The sequence below is a fragment of the Phyllobates terribilis genome, unplaced genomic scaffold (genome assembly GCF_046119375.1).
Source record: "Phyllobates terribilis strain yellow unplaced genomic scaffold, ASM4611937v1 Scaffold_4__5_contigs__length_816908805, whole genome shotgun sequence".
In the NCBI taxonomy this organism is placed as follows: domain Eukaryota; kingdom Metazoa; phylum Chordata; class Amphibia; order Anura; family Dendrobatidae; genus Phyllobates; species Phyllobates terribilis.
This window is the reverse complement of record NW_027362764.1, coordinates 591,552,257-591,567,880: the sequence shown is the minus strand read 5'-3', so window position 1 is coordinate 591,567,880 and position 15,624 is coordinate 591,552,257.

Here is a 15,624-nt window from a genome sequence, read left to right as displayed (position 1 = left end):
TTAAAAGTTGACACGCAATTTCTCATTTTTCCAACAAAATTTACAAAAACATTTTTTTAGGGACCACATCTTATTTGAAGTGACTTTGAGGGGCCTTTATTACAGAAAATACCCAAAAGTGACACCATTATAAAAACTACACCCCTCAATGTGCTCAAAACTACATTCAATAAGTTTATTAACCCTTCAGGTGTTTCACGGGAATTTTTGGAATGTGGAAGAAAACAATGAACATTTAACTTTTTTTCACAAAAATGTTACTTTAGACCCAATTTTTTTATTTTCACAAGGGTAACAGGGAAAAATGGAATAAATAATTTGTAATGAAATTTCTCATGAGCGCACTGATACTCCATATGTGAGGGAAAACCACTGTTTGGGCGCACTGCAGGGTTTGGAAGGGAAGGAGCGCCATTAGACTTTTTGAATGTAAAATTTGTTTGAATAATTAGCAGACGCCATGTTGCGTTTGGAGTGCTCCTGATGTGCCTAAACAGTGGAGACCCCCCACAAGTGACACCATTTTGGAAACTAGACCCCTTAGGGAACTTATGTAGATGTGTGGTGAGCACCTTGAACCCCAAGGTGCTTCACAGAAGTTTATAATATTGAGCTGTAAAAATACAATTTTCACATTTTTCCCACAAAAACGTTTTTCTTCCCAATTTTGCATTATCATAAGGTTAATAGGATAAATTTCACCATGAAATTTGTTGTGCAATTTCTCCTGAACACGCCAATACCCCATATGTGGAGGCAAACCACTGTTTGGGCGCACGGCAGGGTTTGGAAGGGAAGGAGCGCCATTTGACTTTTTGAGTGTAAAATTTGCTTGAATAATTAGCGGACGCCATGTTGCATTTGGGGAGCCCCTGATGTGCCTAAACAGTGGAAACCCCCCACAAGTGACACCATTTTGGAAACTAGACCCCTTAGGTAACTTATCCAGATGTGTGGTGAGCACCTTGCACCCCCAGGTGCTTCACAGAAGTTTATAATATTGAGCTGTAAAAATAAAATTTTCACATTTTTCCCACAAAAAAATGTTTTTCATTCCCTAATTTTGCATTATCATAAGGATAACAGGAGAAATTGCACCATGAAATTTGTTGTGCAATTTCTCCTGAGTATGCCGATACCCCATATGTGGGGGAAAACCACTGCTTTGGTGTACGGCAGGGTTCGGAAGAGAAATGAGCGCTATGTTGGCTGGGATAGGTTGCAGACACCATGTCACATTTGAAGAGTCGCTGACATGCCAAAACAGCAGAAACCCCTACAAGTGACCCCATTTTGTAAACTACACCTCTCAAGGAATTCATCTAGGGAAGTAGTGAGTATTTTTTAACTTTTAAATTTATACCATTGGGCAGTGAAGAAAACATAATTATATTTTTACCACAAAAAAATGTTTTACCCTCAGATTTTACATTTTCACACAGGGCAATGGGAAAAAATGGTGCCGAAATGTGTCACACAATTTCTTCTAAAAGTGGCAATACCCCATATGTGGCTTTATCGTACCGCTTTGCCATACGGCGAGATCTGGGAGGGACGGAGCGCTATTTGCAATTGGAGATCAAATTATTGTAGAATAGGCATTTGGATTTGGGAGCACAACATTTTCTGAATTTCTTCTGGGGGGTAAGGGCCATTTCGCTTTTTCAGAGCCTTTCTGCTACCAGTAACTTGGAATAATTTTAACAGATGACGGCCCTGAGTGGGGACTAGCTTTTTTTGAGGACTGAGTTGAAGCTTTTATTGGGAACATTTTACGTAACATTTATCCAGCGCTTGAGGCTGAGCACTTACATTTGGGTTTCCATCTAAATTTCCAAGTGATGTAATTCAGATGAAACCCCTGTGGGATCCATTCACTGTAATGAGGCAGCAGAGTTACTCTGGACTCCGTCTGGCCTCTGTTTAGCGGTGTCCTTTTTTTCAGAAGTGCACAAAACTGGGCCAACCGCACTTTTATGCACTCTTAAAAAAACTGACACCGTGGGATCACAGGCCAGACGGCATCCACAGTGGCCTATATCTGCCTCATTACAGGGAATCTTCCATCAGGGGTTTCCATCTGAATCAAGTATTTCAGAGATTTACACGGAAACTCTGGTGTAAGTGCTCAGCGCAGAGCGCAGGATAAATGTGAGCAGAGTCTTACTGCGATCTTTGGGAGACATAATAAACAAATCAGTAGCAGGTGAAGAATTGGTTTTATTTATTTTTTAAGCCATTCCTCATGCGGTATAAGTGATGAGTAGTGTTGAGCATTCCGATACTGAAATATCGGGTATCGGCCGATATTCGCGGTATCGGAATTCCGATACTTAATTCCGATACTTTTGCAATATCGTATACCGGAATCGGAAGTTCCCATAATGCAATGAGCCATTTTCATTTTATTCAGCCAATGAGGATCCTAAGAAGTGTGGGCACATCCTGGTAGGCATGTAGGCATCTTAACTAATGACATGGCTGTGATTGGCTGCTGAAATGATGTCATGATGCACTATAAAAGCCGCCGCCGCCATTTTGAGCTCACTCTGCTGTGAATTCAGTTAGGGATAGGATGCTGTTGTTCTGAGGGACAGTTTTAGCTACCTATTTGGTCTATTCTGCTTTACCCAAGCTACTTTATAAATCGCTGTGCCTTGCAGTGCTAGTGCACAGTTCTCTGTGCTGTTCACCGCTTTCTGCAAGGTCTCTGTGTGTGAGTGCAGCTCACCCTATAGTGTGTGCTTCAACCACGTCTGGTTATAGTGCACTCAGTGTGTGTCACTGCCTCATACATTGTCCTTTTTTGCCAATTCATAATTTTTCCTGATATCTCCTATTAGTGTGGTGGTTCCATCCGTATTCAGCTAAATTGGTTCCAAACACACTATATAGGAGTAGGTAGAGAAATTTTTTTGGTCTTGCAGCGCTAGTGCACAGTGCTCTGCATCTGTACTGTTCACCGCTGTCTGCAAGGTTTGGTGTGTGAGTGCAGCTCACCCTGTAGTGTGTGCTTCAACCACGTCTGGTTGTAGTGCACTCAGTGTGTGTCACTGCCTCATACATTGTCCTTTTTTGCCAATTCATAATTTTTCCTGATTTCTCCTATTAGTGTGGTGGTTCCATCCGTATTCAGCTAAATTGGTTCCAAACACACTATATAGGAGTAGTTAGAGGAGCCTTTCTGCAGCATTGGGCCCTGCAGCCCCAGCCAGATTAGTATTAGCCTATTTTTTGCAGCCTCATCTATTGCATTGTAGGCTTCCTTCCTACATTGTAATAGCTACAAAAAGTTTGTGATACTATCGTTATTACATCTTTAGGCACATCCAGTGTCTTTTTGTGACAAAAAAAACCTAAATAAAGTTCACCAAACACTCCACTTTACAGTTGTGTAGGCCACATTAGCTCATATTAAAGTCTAGTGCACACTTTATAAAATTAGTGTTTCTTATACCTGTTAGCAGCTGTTCAGGAATAAGCACACTAAGCCCTTAGTACTTTTCTGCCTATCTTTATCAGTCTACCAAGATAAAGAAGGCAGGGAGTAAGGCATGTGGTCGTGGGCGTGGGCGTGGGCGTGGAGTTTCTGCAGGGAGAGGACGTGAGGATTCTGTGCCTGCAGGGAGAGGACGTGGGGATTCTATGCCTGCTGCGGGCACCAGTGACTCAGCATCCCCCAGTTTTACCAGGGAACAGTCCTTTATGCGCAGCTTTGTAGGAGCTAGCCGTACCCCACTGCTGCGGGAGGACCAAATTGAAGCCGTTGTCGGATGGATGGCAGCTAACGCATCGACTTCAATTAGTTCCAGATCCTATCAGGTCCTGAGCACTGAAGAGCACCCATCTGTCTCTTCACCACCTGCCAAATTGCCCAGGCAGTCAGAGAGCCCTGGACAGGAGCCATCTCTACTTCTGTTCTCTGAATCTCTTGGCTTGGAAAGAGGAGGCCAGCCAAGCAGAATTCGAGAATTTGAAGAAGAGGTAGTATGCAGTGATGCGCAACCGTTTTGTCTCTCTGAATCTGAAGAGGCGGGTGGGCCAGTGCCTATGGTCAGCAGCACACCTCAGTACGCATCTGATGATGAGACTCAGGTGCCACTTTCTGGTGCGTACTGCGCTGTCGAGACTACCCAGGAGAAGCAGTTGTTTGAAGAGGGTGGTGTAGATGATGAGGTCCTTGACCCATCATGGCGTGAGGGACAGGAAGGTGGTGGGAGCAGCTCTGAGGAAGAGATTCCCCGAACAGCCCAAAAAGAAGGGAGAGGGAGGGGGCAGACTTGGTTGCCTGTAGCCTCCACTTCGGCACCCATTAGGAGCATGGCTCTTCCAAAATCCAAAGCGGGCGCTCCCAAGACTTGCAGTGCCTGGTCCTTTTTTGACACAGTTGCAGATGACATTTGCTTTGTCAAATGCAAGCTGTGTAATCAGAAGGTGAAAAGAGGGAAAAGTGTCAGCAACCTCAATACCACAAATATGTGGAAACATGTGCGGACCAAGCACGTGGTGGAGTTACAAAAACACACTGAAGACCTAGGACAACCTACAGCGCCACCTACCACCTCTTCAGCTCATGTTGTAGCCTCTTCCTCCAGCTCACACACAGCTGGTTCTGCTTCCTCACAGGATCGACATGGAAGAATCTCTGGCACTGTTGTACAGAGACACAGTGTAATTCCACCCACAGCACCACTTTCCCAGTCATCCTCACACTCCCAGGCCAGTCTACAGCCATCGTTAGCACAGGCATGGGAGAAAAGGCGCCCATACTCGGCAAACCACCCCCGAGCACAGGCTCTGAATGCTGGCATTTCTAAACTACTGGCCCTTGAAATGCTATCATTCAGGCTGGTGGAGACTGACACATTCCGTAACTTTATGGCATTGGCAGTCCCACAATACAACGTGCCCAGCCGATTTTATTTCAGCAGGCAAGCCGTCCCTGCCCTGCAACATCATGTGGAGGGAAAAATTAAACATGCGCTACAAAACGCCTTCAGTAGCAAGGTCCACCTGACCACCGATGCGTGGACCAGTAAGCATGGACAGGGACGATACCTTTCCCTCACTGCCCATTGGGTAAATGTTGTGGAGCCGGGTACAGATCTTGAGAGTGGCGCTGTACGTGTTCTGCCAACTCCAAGGATTGCAGGAATCCAGTCTGTACACATTGACTCCTCCTCATACACCAGTTCCTCTGAATCAGCGCTGCAGGAGCCGTCACGGTCTACCTCCACATCGACCCGTGAACGGTTATCTGTTATGGTGACCAATATGAGCACAGCCGTGGCCAAACGTCAACAGGCCGTATTAAAATTAATTTCTTTGGGGAATCAAAGCCACACAACGCAGGAGCTCTGGAATGCCATCAAGCAGCAGAGCGACGTGTGGTTTGTGCCAGCGAATCTCCAGCCAGGCATGGTAGTGTGTGACAATGGCCGAAATCTGGTGGCAGCTCTGGGCCTAGGCAACCTCACTCACATCCCATGTCTGGCACATGTGCTCAACTTGGTCGTGCAGAGTTTTTTGAGGGACTATCCGGATCTTGATGCACTGCTTCACAAGGTCCGCATAGAGTGTGCTCACTTGCGGCGTTCCAGCAATGCAAGATCACGCATTGCAGCTCTGCAGCGCCGATTACGTCTTCCGGAACATCGCATCATATGTGACCTACCCACCAGGTGGAATTCAACGTTACATATGTTGGAGAGGTTGTGTGAGCAGCAGGCAGCAGTAATGGAGTACCAGCTGCAGCAGGCGCAAAGAAGTCGCAGTGCGCGCCGTTCACACTTCACCACCACTGAGTGGGCCTCTATGAAGGACATTTGCCACGTTTTGCGTGCCTTCGATTATTCCACGCGGATGGCGAGTGCAGATGATGCGCTAGTCAGCATGACTATCCCCCTTATCTGCCAGCTTGAAAAAACACTGCAAGCACTAAGGGGCGAGGTTTTGGAAGAGGTGGAGGATGAGGAGTCACAAATGCCATCTGCTTCTCTACAGTCTGCGCAACGTGGCTCCTCACAAAGGCCTAGGCAGGGGACACTTTGTGAGGAGGATGAGGAGGAGTCAATAGATGAGGAAGACATCTGTCCAGAGGAGGGAGGTACACAATGCTCTAGTAGTCAGTATCTAGAGCGAGGGTGGGGTGATGCAGAGCAGGCAGAGATCACGCCTCAAGCAGGGGACAGCGTTTCTTGGCCATTTGGCAGTCTGCAGCACATGGTTGATTTCATGCTGCAGTGCCTGAGAAACGACCGCCGCATCGCCCACATTCTCAACACGGCGGATTATTGGGTGTCCACCCTCCTAGATCCTCGCTACCGGGACAACTTACAAAGCCTCATAACACCGTTGAACAGGGAGCGTAAAATGCGGGACTACCAAGACGCACTGGTGCATTCCATCATGTTCTCCATTCCAACCGAGAGCAGTGCTGCTAGTGCTTTACAAAGCAGCTCAGTGCGTCGAGGCAGTGGAGGAAGCTCTGCACAAAGAGGGAGCTAAAGCAGCGCCTCAGCACAAGGCAAGACCAGTATGGCCGAAATGTGGCAAAGTTTTGTGTCCCCGTCGCCACAAATGTCTACACCATCACAGACGGCTCCAGTCAGCAGGAGGCAACGTTTCCGTCAGATGGTGACAGACTACATGTCTTGCCCTCTTAGTGTACTCCCAGATGGCTCTTCTCCCTTCAAGTTTTGGGTCTGTAAGCTAGATACATGGCCAGAGCTAAGTCAGTATGCATTGGAGGTGCTAGCTTGCCCTGCTGCTAGTGTATTATCGGAACGTGTCTTTAGTGCCGCAGGTGGTGTACTAACAGACCGTCGCATGCGACTATCCTCCGATAACGTTGACCGGCTTACTTTTCTCAAAATGAACAAGGTCTGGATCTCTCATGAATTTGCCAGTCCTCTTCCAGAATAAATAATTGTTGGCAAAAGTATCTAGGTCTCCTGTTCTGTTCATGTTTCTACCACCTGAACTGTAATCCCTGAGCTCCAACACCGCCAGTTGGCGCTCGGAAGTGCCGTCTGCACAGTCAACACTTGCTGCCGTGTCATTGGGGTTCAGTAACGTCAGCTGTTCCCCGGCTGTGCGGACGGCAATTTCTCCTGCTCTGTCCACATTCTCACTACTACTGATTTTAAAGTTGCTCCAATTACACCTCTGGCTCCTCTGTTTTCAGTATTATCCCTGAGCTCCAACACCGCCAGTTTGTGCTCAGAAGTGCCGTCTGCACAGTCAACACTTGCTGCCGTGTTATTGGGGTTCAGTAACGTCAGCTGTTCCCCTGCTGTGCGGACGGCACTTTCTCCTGCTCTGTCCACATCCACTGTACTACTGATTTAAAACCTCCTCCAAATACACCTCTGGCTCCTCTGTTTTCAGTATTATCCCTGAGCTCCAACACCGCCAGTTGGCACTCAGAAGTGCCGTCTGCACAGTTAACACTTGCTGCCATGTTATTGGGGTTCAGTAACGTCAGCTGTTCCCCTGCTGTGCGGACGGCAATTTCTCCTGCTCTGTCCACATTCTCACTACTACAGATTTTAAAGTTGCTCCAATTACACCTCTGGCTCCTCTGTTTTCAGTATTGTCCCTGAGCTCCAACACCGCCAGTTGGCGCTCGGAAGTGCCGTCTGCACAGTCAACACTTGCTGCCATGTTATTGGGGTTCAGTAACGTCAGCTGTTCCCCTGCTGTGCGGACGGCAATTTCTCCTGCTCTGTCCACATCCACTGTACTACTGATTTAAAACCTCCTCCAAATACACCTCTGGCTCCTCTGTTTTCAGTATTATCCCTGAGCTCCAACATCGCCAGTTGGCACTCGGAAGTGCCGTCTGCACAGTCAACAATTGCTGCCGTGTTATTGGGGTTCGGTAACGTCAGCTGTTCCCCTGCTGTGCGGACGGCAATTTCTCCTGCTTTGTCCACATCCACTGTACAACTGATTTAAAACCTCCTCCAAATACACCTCTGGCTCCTCTGTTTTTAGTATTTACCCTGGGCTCCAATACCGCTAGTTGCTGCTCAGAAGTGCTGTCTGCACAGTCAACGCTTGCTCCAGTGTTATTGGGGTTCAGTAACATCAGCTGTTCCCCTGCTGTGTGTCCGGCAAATTCTCCTGCTTTGTCCACATCCACTGTACTACTGATTTAAAACTTGTTCCAATTACACCTCTGGCTCCACTCTGTTTTTAGTATTTACCCTGGGTTCCAGCACCGCCAGCTGGTTCTCGTTAGTTCCATTTGCTCTTGTACCTTCTACTACCCATCCGGGTTCCAGTACCGTCAGCTGGTTCTCGACAGTGCCTTTGGATTAGGTGCCTCCTTCTCGGTATCCAAGTTCCACCAACGTCTGCTGGTCCTTGGTAGTGCTTTCTGGCACAGGTACCTCCTGCTTAGTAACCGAGTTCCAGTACCATCAGCTGGTCTTCGGCAGTTCCATTGGCTCTTGTACCTTCTACTACCCATCCGGGTTCCAGTACCGTCAGCTGGTTCTCGGCAGTGTCTTTGGCACGGGTACTCCCTCCTGCCCAGCCTGGTTCCAGCACGCCAGCTGTTTCTGGGTAGTGTCAACGTCACTTTGCCTCCAATGCGTTGTCCTGTCGTGTTGCGGTCGGGTTAGGCGACTCTATGGTGCCTGCAGTTTAGGTGACTCCTATGTGGGCTGCGGGATCAGGCAATGAAGGCTGGTTCCATAGTGCCAATAGGACAAGCACCCCCTGTAGGACTGTGGGTTTTGGTAACTGCGGCCGGCTCGCGGCCTTGAACTTTTTTTTACATGGGTACCTTCTGCTACTCATCCGGGTTCCAGTACCGTCAGCTGGTTCTCGGCAGTGCCTTTGGATTATGTGACTCCTTCTCGGTATCCAAGTTCCACCAACGTCTGCTGGTCCTTGGTAGTGCTTTCTGGCACAGGTACCTCCTGCTTAGTAACCGAGTTCCAGTACCGTCAGCTCGTCTTCGGCAGTTCCATTGGCTCTTGTACCTTCTGCTACCCATCCGGGTTCCAGTACCGTCAGCTGGTCCTCGGTAGTTCCATTTGCTCTTGTACCTTCTACTACCCATCCGGGTTCCAGTACCGTCAGCTGGTTCTCGGCAGTGACTTTGGCACGGGTACTCCCTCCTGCCCAGCCTGGTTCCAGTACGCCAGCTGTTTCCGGGTAGTGTCAACGTCACTTTGCCTCCAATGCGTTGTCCTGTCGTGTTGCGGTCGGGTTAGCCGACTCTATGGTGCCTGCAGTTTAGGTGACTCCTATGTGGGCTGCGGCATCTGGCAATGAAGGCTGGTTCCATAGTGCCAATAGGACAAGCACCCCCTGTAGGACTGTTGGTTTTGGTAACTTCGGCCGGCTTGCGGCCTTGAACTTTTTTTTACATGGGTACCGTCAGCTGGTTCTCGGCAGTGCCTTTGGATTAGGTGCCTCCTTCTCGGTATCCAAGTTCCACCAACGTCTGCTGGTCCTTGTAGTGCTTTCTGGCACAGGTACCTCCTGCTTAGTAACCGAGTTCCAGTACCGTCAGCTGGTCTTCGGCAGTTCCATTGGCTCTTGTACCTTCTGCTACCCATCCGGGTTCCAGTACCGTCAGCTGGTTCTCGGTAGTTCCTCAGCTTTCTTGTACCTTCTGCTACATTTCCAAGTTCAAGCTTTTTGAAATGGTTCTTGGTAATCACTCTGGATCTCCCTGACGAGGACCCTGAAGACGCGGACCCTGAAGACCAACCCTAAGAAGACGAGGACCCCGAAGACAACGACCCTGAAGACGAGGACCCTGAAGACCACCCCGAAGAAGACGAGGACCCTGAAGACCACCCCGAAGAAGACGAGGACCCTGAAGACCACCCCGAAGAAGACGAGGACCCCGAAGACGAGGACCCAGAAGACCAACCCGAAGAAGACGAAGACCCTGAAGACGAGGACCCCCGAAGACGACGACCCTGAAGACCATCCCGAAGAAGACCAAGAAGATGACCCTGAAGAAGTTGACTAAGAGGACAAAGAAGAGAAGACAAGCACCAAGATACAGAAGAACAAGAGACAGAAAACCAAGAAGCAGAAACACAAGAAGCTGCAGAACAAAAAGCGGAAGAACATTAAGCATAAGACTAAAAATCAGAGCAAAAGATAATATCTAAATTATAAGCAGAAGATGACTAAGCAGTGCATGGGGGTGAGTCCGTTCCTCCTCGTGGTGCCCCTGGAAAAGACCTGCTGCTGCAGGCCAAACTGAACGCGGACAAATCCTGTTGTAAATCTTTTGTGACGGGCAGAACGAAAGGTGTAATGTCCAACCTTTTATAGATAACAACTACAGGAATGCCTGTCACAAATAAGAATATGATGAAGAAGAAGAACATGAAGAAGATGAAGAAGTAGAATATGAAGAATGTAAAAAAAAAGAATAATACGAAGAAGGTGAAGAAGAAGAAGATGAAGAAGGTGAAGAAGAAGAGGATGAAAAAGATGCTGAGGATGATGAAGGAGAAAGTGTGGGAGAAGTAAAAAAGAAGGTGAAGAGCATGGAAGTAGTGAAACATAAATATCTGACAAAATATAAAATTACTTAACATAGTCAATATTTCCGTAACTCAGAACGTCTTAAAAAAAATATTAATTCCTGCTATTCCATTTGATTGGGCTAAACCTCTATGCCTTTATTGTCTCCCCCACCTCCCCCAATACATTCTGCATTATTCTTAGTTGTTTTCCTTCATGTAGAATTAACCTACAAGGAAAGAAAGGGTTTATTTTCATTCCGATATTTCTGTCCCATTGACTTGCATTGGTTTCCGGTATCGGAATCGGCAATATCCGATACTTTTTCGGTATCGGTCCGATCCAATCCGATCCGATATTTCCCGATATCGGAAGGTATCGCTCAACACTAGTGATGAGATTACTTTATTCTTCGGGTCGGTGCGATTACAGAGATACCAGATTTATATCGGGTTTTTATGATTGACAGCTGTCACACACTAAGAGACGCTTTTTTTTACAAAATCTAGTTTTTGCATCGCCATATTTTGAGAGCTATAATTTTTCCATATTTCGGCCGAGAGAGTCATGTGATGGCTTGTTTTTTGCGGGACGAGTTGTCATTTTTATTGGTACCATTTTTGGGTACGTGACATTTTTTGATCACTTTCTATTCTATTTTTTGGGAGGTAAAATTAGCAAAAACCAACAATTCAGGAATTGTTTTTGGAGGGTTTTTTTTATGCCGTTCTGCGTGTGGTAAAAGTGGTAAGGCAGCATTATTCTTCGGGTCAGTACATTTACAGCGATACTACACTTACTGTATATTTTTTTATGTTTTGGCGCTTTAACACAATAAAACAATTTTATAGAAAAAATATTTTCTTTGCATCGCTTTATTCTGAGAGCTATAACTTTTTTATTTTTTGGCTGATGGAGCTGTATGGCGGCATTTTTTTTGCAGAACAAGATGATGTTTTCAGCGGTACCATTTTTATTTCCATTTTGCTTTTTAATCGCATTTTTTTCCACTTTTTGTTTGGCGATATGATGAAAAAGCATAGTTTTTTGCTCCGTTTTTTATTTATTTTTATTACGGTGTGCACAGAAGGAGTTAATTAGTGTGACAGTTTTATAGATTGGGTTGTTTCGGATGCGGCGATACCAAATATGTGTACTTTTTCTGTTTTTGCATAAATATACGGATTTATTGGTTTAATATTTTATTTATTTATTTTTATTTATTTTGTGATTTTTTTAACAGTTTGAAAACATTTTTTTGACTTTTTTTTTACATTTTTACTTAGTCCCTGTATGGGACATTAATTTTTATTTTTCTAATCACTGATCTCATCCAATGTAATAGACATGTATTGCATTGGATGAGATCTTTGCTGACAGTTTCACACTGTCTGTCTCCTGCTAGAGTTCAGCTGCAGGCTGAGCCTAGCAGGACACCATATATGGCAGATCTGGAGGCGGTCATGTGACCTCCAGCTGCCATAACAACGGCAGGTCCTGGAAGGCATCAGGGGGTCGTCGGAGAGGTAAGTTGAGGACCCTTTCTCCTCTCACTATCTTCTATATGCCTCGATCACTAAAGATCGCGGCATATAGAAGATAGGAAAGGGTTAACATCATTGGGACCTGATCCAATCAGGTCCCGATGATGTCCTCTGTCAGAGCTATCACTCTGCACTGATACTGCAGCGCTTGCAGGACCCTGGGGGTCCTGAGGGCTGCGGGACCACCCACCGTTTTTAAACGTCGGCGCTGCACGGAGCCCAGGCAGTGCCGACGTTTATGTACAGTGGGCGGTCCTGAACCGGTTAAACAGATTTATCTGTGTCTGAACAGTCAGGGAGACACTATTACAGTTTTTTTTATGGAAAAAATGCCAAAAGCAGGATAATACAGAGATTTGACCCGTGGAACTGCAAAACCACAGTTATATTTCTCTGGCCTACACAAGATTCTTTTAAACAGATATATTAGTGTCTGAACAGTCAGGGAGACACTATTACAGTTTTTTTTTATGGAAAAAATGCCAAAAGCAGGATAATACAGATATTTGACCCGTGGAACTGCAAACCACAGTTCTATTTCTCTGGCCTACACCAGACTCTTTTAAACAGATATATTGGTGTCTGAACAGTCAGGGAGACACTATTACAGTTTTTTTTACGGAAAAAATGCCAAAAGCAGGATAATACAGAGATTTGACCCGTGGAACTGCAAAACCACTGTTCTAGTTATCTGGCCTACACCAGACTCTTTTAAACAGATATATCTGTGTCTGAACAGTCACAGACCCACACAATTTTTTTTGTTTTTGGGGGGGGGGATAACAAAACGTTAATAAGACGCGTATTTGTACAGTCTGACTGAGGAAAAAAAAAATACAGGATTTAGATGAAAAAAAAAGGATTTTTCCTGGCCCCTGAGACTGGGGAATAAGTCTAGCAATTTGACCAACAGGAGCGCACAGGACTGTAATGCAGCGTTTGCTGGTATAACCACTGCGTCTCCTATACAGCCTGCCTGCCTAATATCTGGGATGGATATTAGTCCTGAGAAGGACTGTTTGTTTGATTTGGCAGGCTTTAGAGACCCTACACTAACTATTTCGGAGTATAAATCTCTCCCTAACTCAGCAGCACTGACCCTATACTGTCTGATCCGGAGCGACTGTGTCCAAGATGGCGGCGCCGCTTTTAAATACTCAAGGTGACGCTGTGCGGCCAACCAATCACTGTAATGCCCACAAACAACCTGGCTGCTGCATTACAGTGACTGTAATGAGCGCCAAACATGCAGGGCGGAGACCCGAGCTCCTGCCCGAGTAACCCGGAAATGCTTGGTGCTCGCCGAACATCCCGAGTAGTGAGATGCTCTGGCGAGTACCGAGGAGTGTCAAGCATGCTCGCTCAACACTAGTAATAGCCATGGAGCCTCCCAGGCTATTATATTAATATCAGCCCACAGCTGTATACTTAGCATTTACTGGTTATTAAAATAGCCCCCCCCCCCCCCTAAAATGAATAACTAACAAAGGCTAGGCAGACAGCTGCGGGCTGATATTAATAGCCTAGGAAGGGGCGATGGATATTTGTGCCCTTCTGAGGCTAAAAACATCAGCTGTCAGCTGCCCCAGAAACGGTGCATCCATAGGATGCCTCCGCTCTTCCCACTGCCCTTTTGTGGTGGCAAGTGGGATAATAGGGTTTGGGGTTCATGTCAGTCTTGTATTGGCAGCTGACATGAAGCCCAGGTTAGTAATGGAGAGATGTCTATAAGACACCCCCTTTACTAACCCCATAGTAAAATTGGAAGCAAAAACACCAAACACCCAGAATAAAGTAATTTATTTGAAATAATGACACAGTCCTTTATTTAGAATTCTTAATTAACCAAAAACAATTCTACTTACCTAATGCCTAATCCACTGCAGCCCATGTCTTCTGCAACAAAAATAAAATAATAAAGAAACATAATACTCACCTGTTCGACTTGATGAAATTATCCAGATTGTCCCACGGCGATCGGATCATTGATAGAACAGTCACATCAGTGCTCTAATGACACGGTGTGTCAGGTGTAACAGACAGTCGCTCTGAATCTGGCTGCAGAAGGTCACTACATTTGCCATTACAGACGCCTTCTTAATCCTTCTTACTCTTGGACCCAGCGGCAACCTCCCTTCTGCTCTGATTGACACACCCTAGTCTGGGTGTTTATAAACTTTTAGTCTGCTTCAGTGAGTCACCGGTGATATTCGCATTTTCCCTTGTGCCGGCTTGGAGTCATAACAGTCGCCTAGCTTCCTCTCTGGTGCCCTTGGAGGACGTTTAGTGTTATCTCCATGGTGTTTGCTCAAGCTAAGTTTTTCTCTTTTGTTTGTCTTCCTTGTTGTCTTTAGTTTGTAGTGGGGCCTGACCAGTGCTCACTGTTAGAACCCTCCTGTTTGTTTTTTCCATCTTGTGTTTTGCGGTCACATGACAATCTGCCTTTATATTCCAGCTCCGCCCTTTTGGCTGTGCTGGACTTCAGTGTTTGACTATTTCTCTAGCCAGGTGCTTCTGTGCCTTTCTCTGTCAGTTCACTTGGTACTTCTGGGAACTCTAGTACCTTTTTGTCAGTTTGTCTTTTTGTGTTCTGCAACAACTTCTCTGTTTAGGAGGTGTCCCATTTTTTGACCCAGTTCTTAGTTCTTTTAGGGACCCCTCCTTTAATGCTATAGGTCTTCGATCAGATGAGCCAAGGACTAAGGCGGGTCTGTTCGCTAGGAACAGGCAGCTCGCTACATCGTAGGGATTCAGCTTAGTCTTACTGTAGGGACAGCTTTCCCCTATCTTTCCCTAGTTCATATTGCAAATCATAACAGTAAGTCCAGCCCAAAAAACTAAAAGGAAAGAAATTCGGGGATCAGTATGGTTTCCATCCAGGATTTGGCTCAACGCCTGCAGGGATTGTCTCTGGAGGTGGCCGAGATTCAGCAACATGTGAGCAGCTGTTCTGAATCGCATTTTGTCGAACCCAAGGTAGGACAGCCTGATGTTTTTTATGGTAAACACCAAGATTTTTTTTCCTTTAAAAATGCTTATTTGTTATATTTTTATTTGAGACCAAGGTCCTCTGGGAATGAATCACAGCGCATTGGTTTTATTATGTCACTTTTGCGCAATGAACCACAGTGGGGGTCTTTTTCTCTCCAACCTAATGATCCGTGTTTAAGGTCTGTTGAAGAATTTTTTTCTACTATGTGGCTATTATATGATGATCCTGATCGAATCTCATCTGCTGAGGCAGAACTAAGGCGTTTGATTCAGGGGTCAGGTGATGTTGAAAATAATTGCACACACTTCAGGAGATGGGCCTCAGAAGTTTAGTGGAATGATCCAGCGCTGAAATGTTTATTTTTTGCTGGTCTTAGTGAAATGGTTAAGGATCTATTAATTGCATTCCCTGCACCTGAGACTCTGCAGGATGCCATACAATTAACTGTTCGTGTGGACAGGAGGCAGAGGTGCAGGCTGAATGAGGTACAGACTCCTGTAATGTCAGTTCCTAGTCCCCAGAAAATCTGTTCAGATGGCGAAGAACCGATGGAGGTTGGGACGATGTCACTCCGCTCTCAGGAAA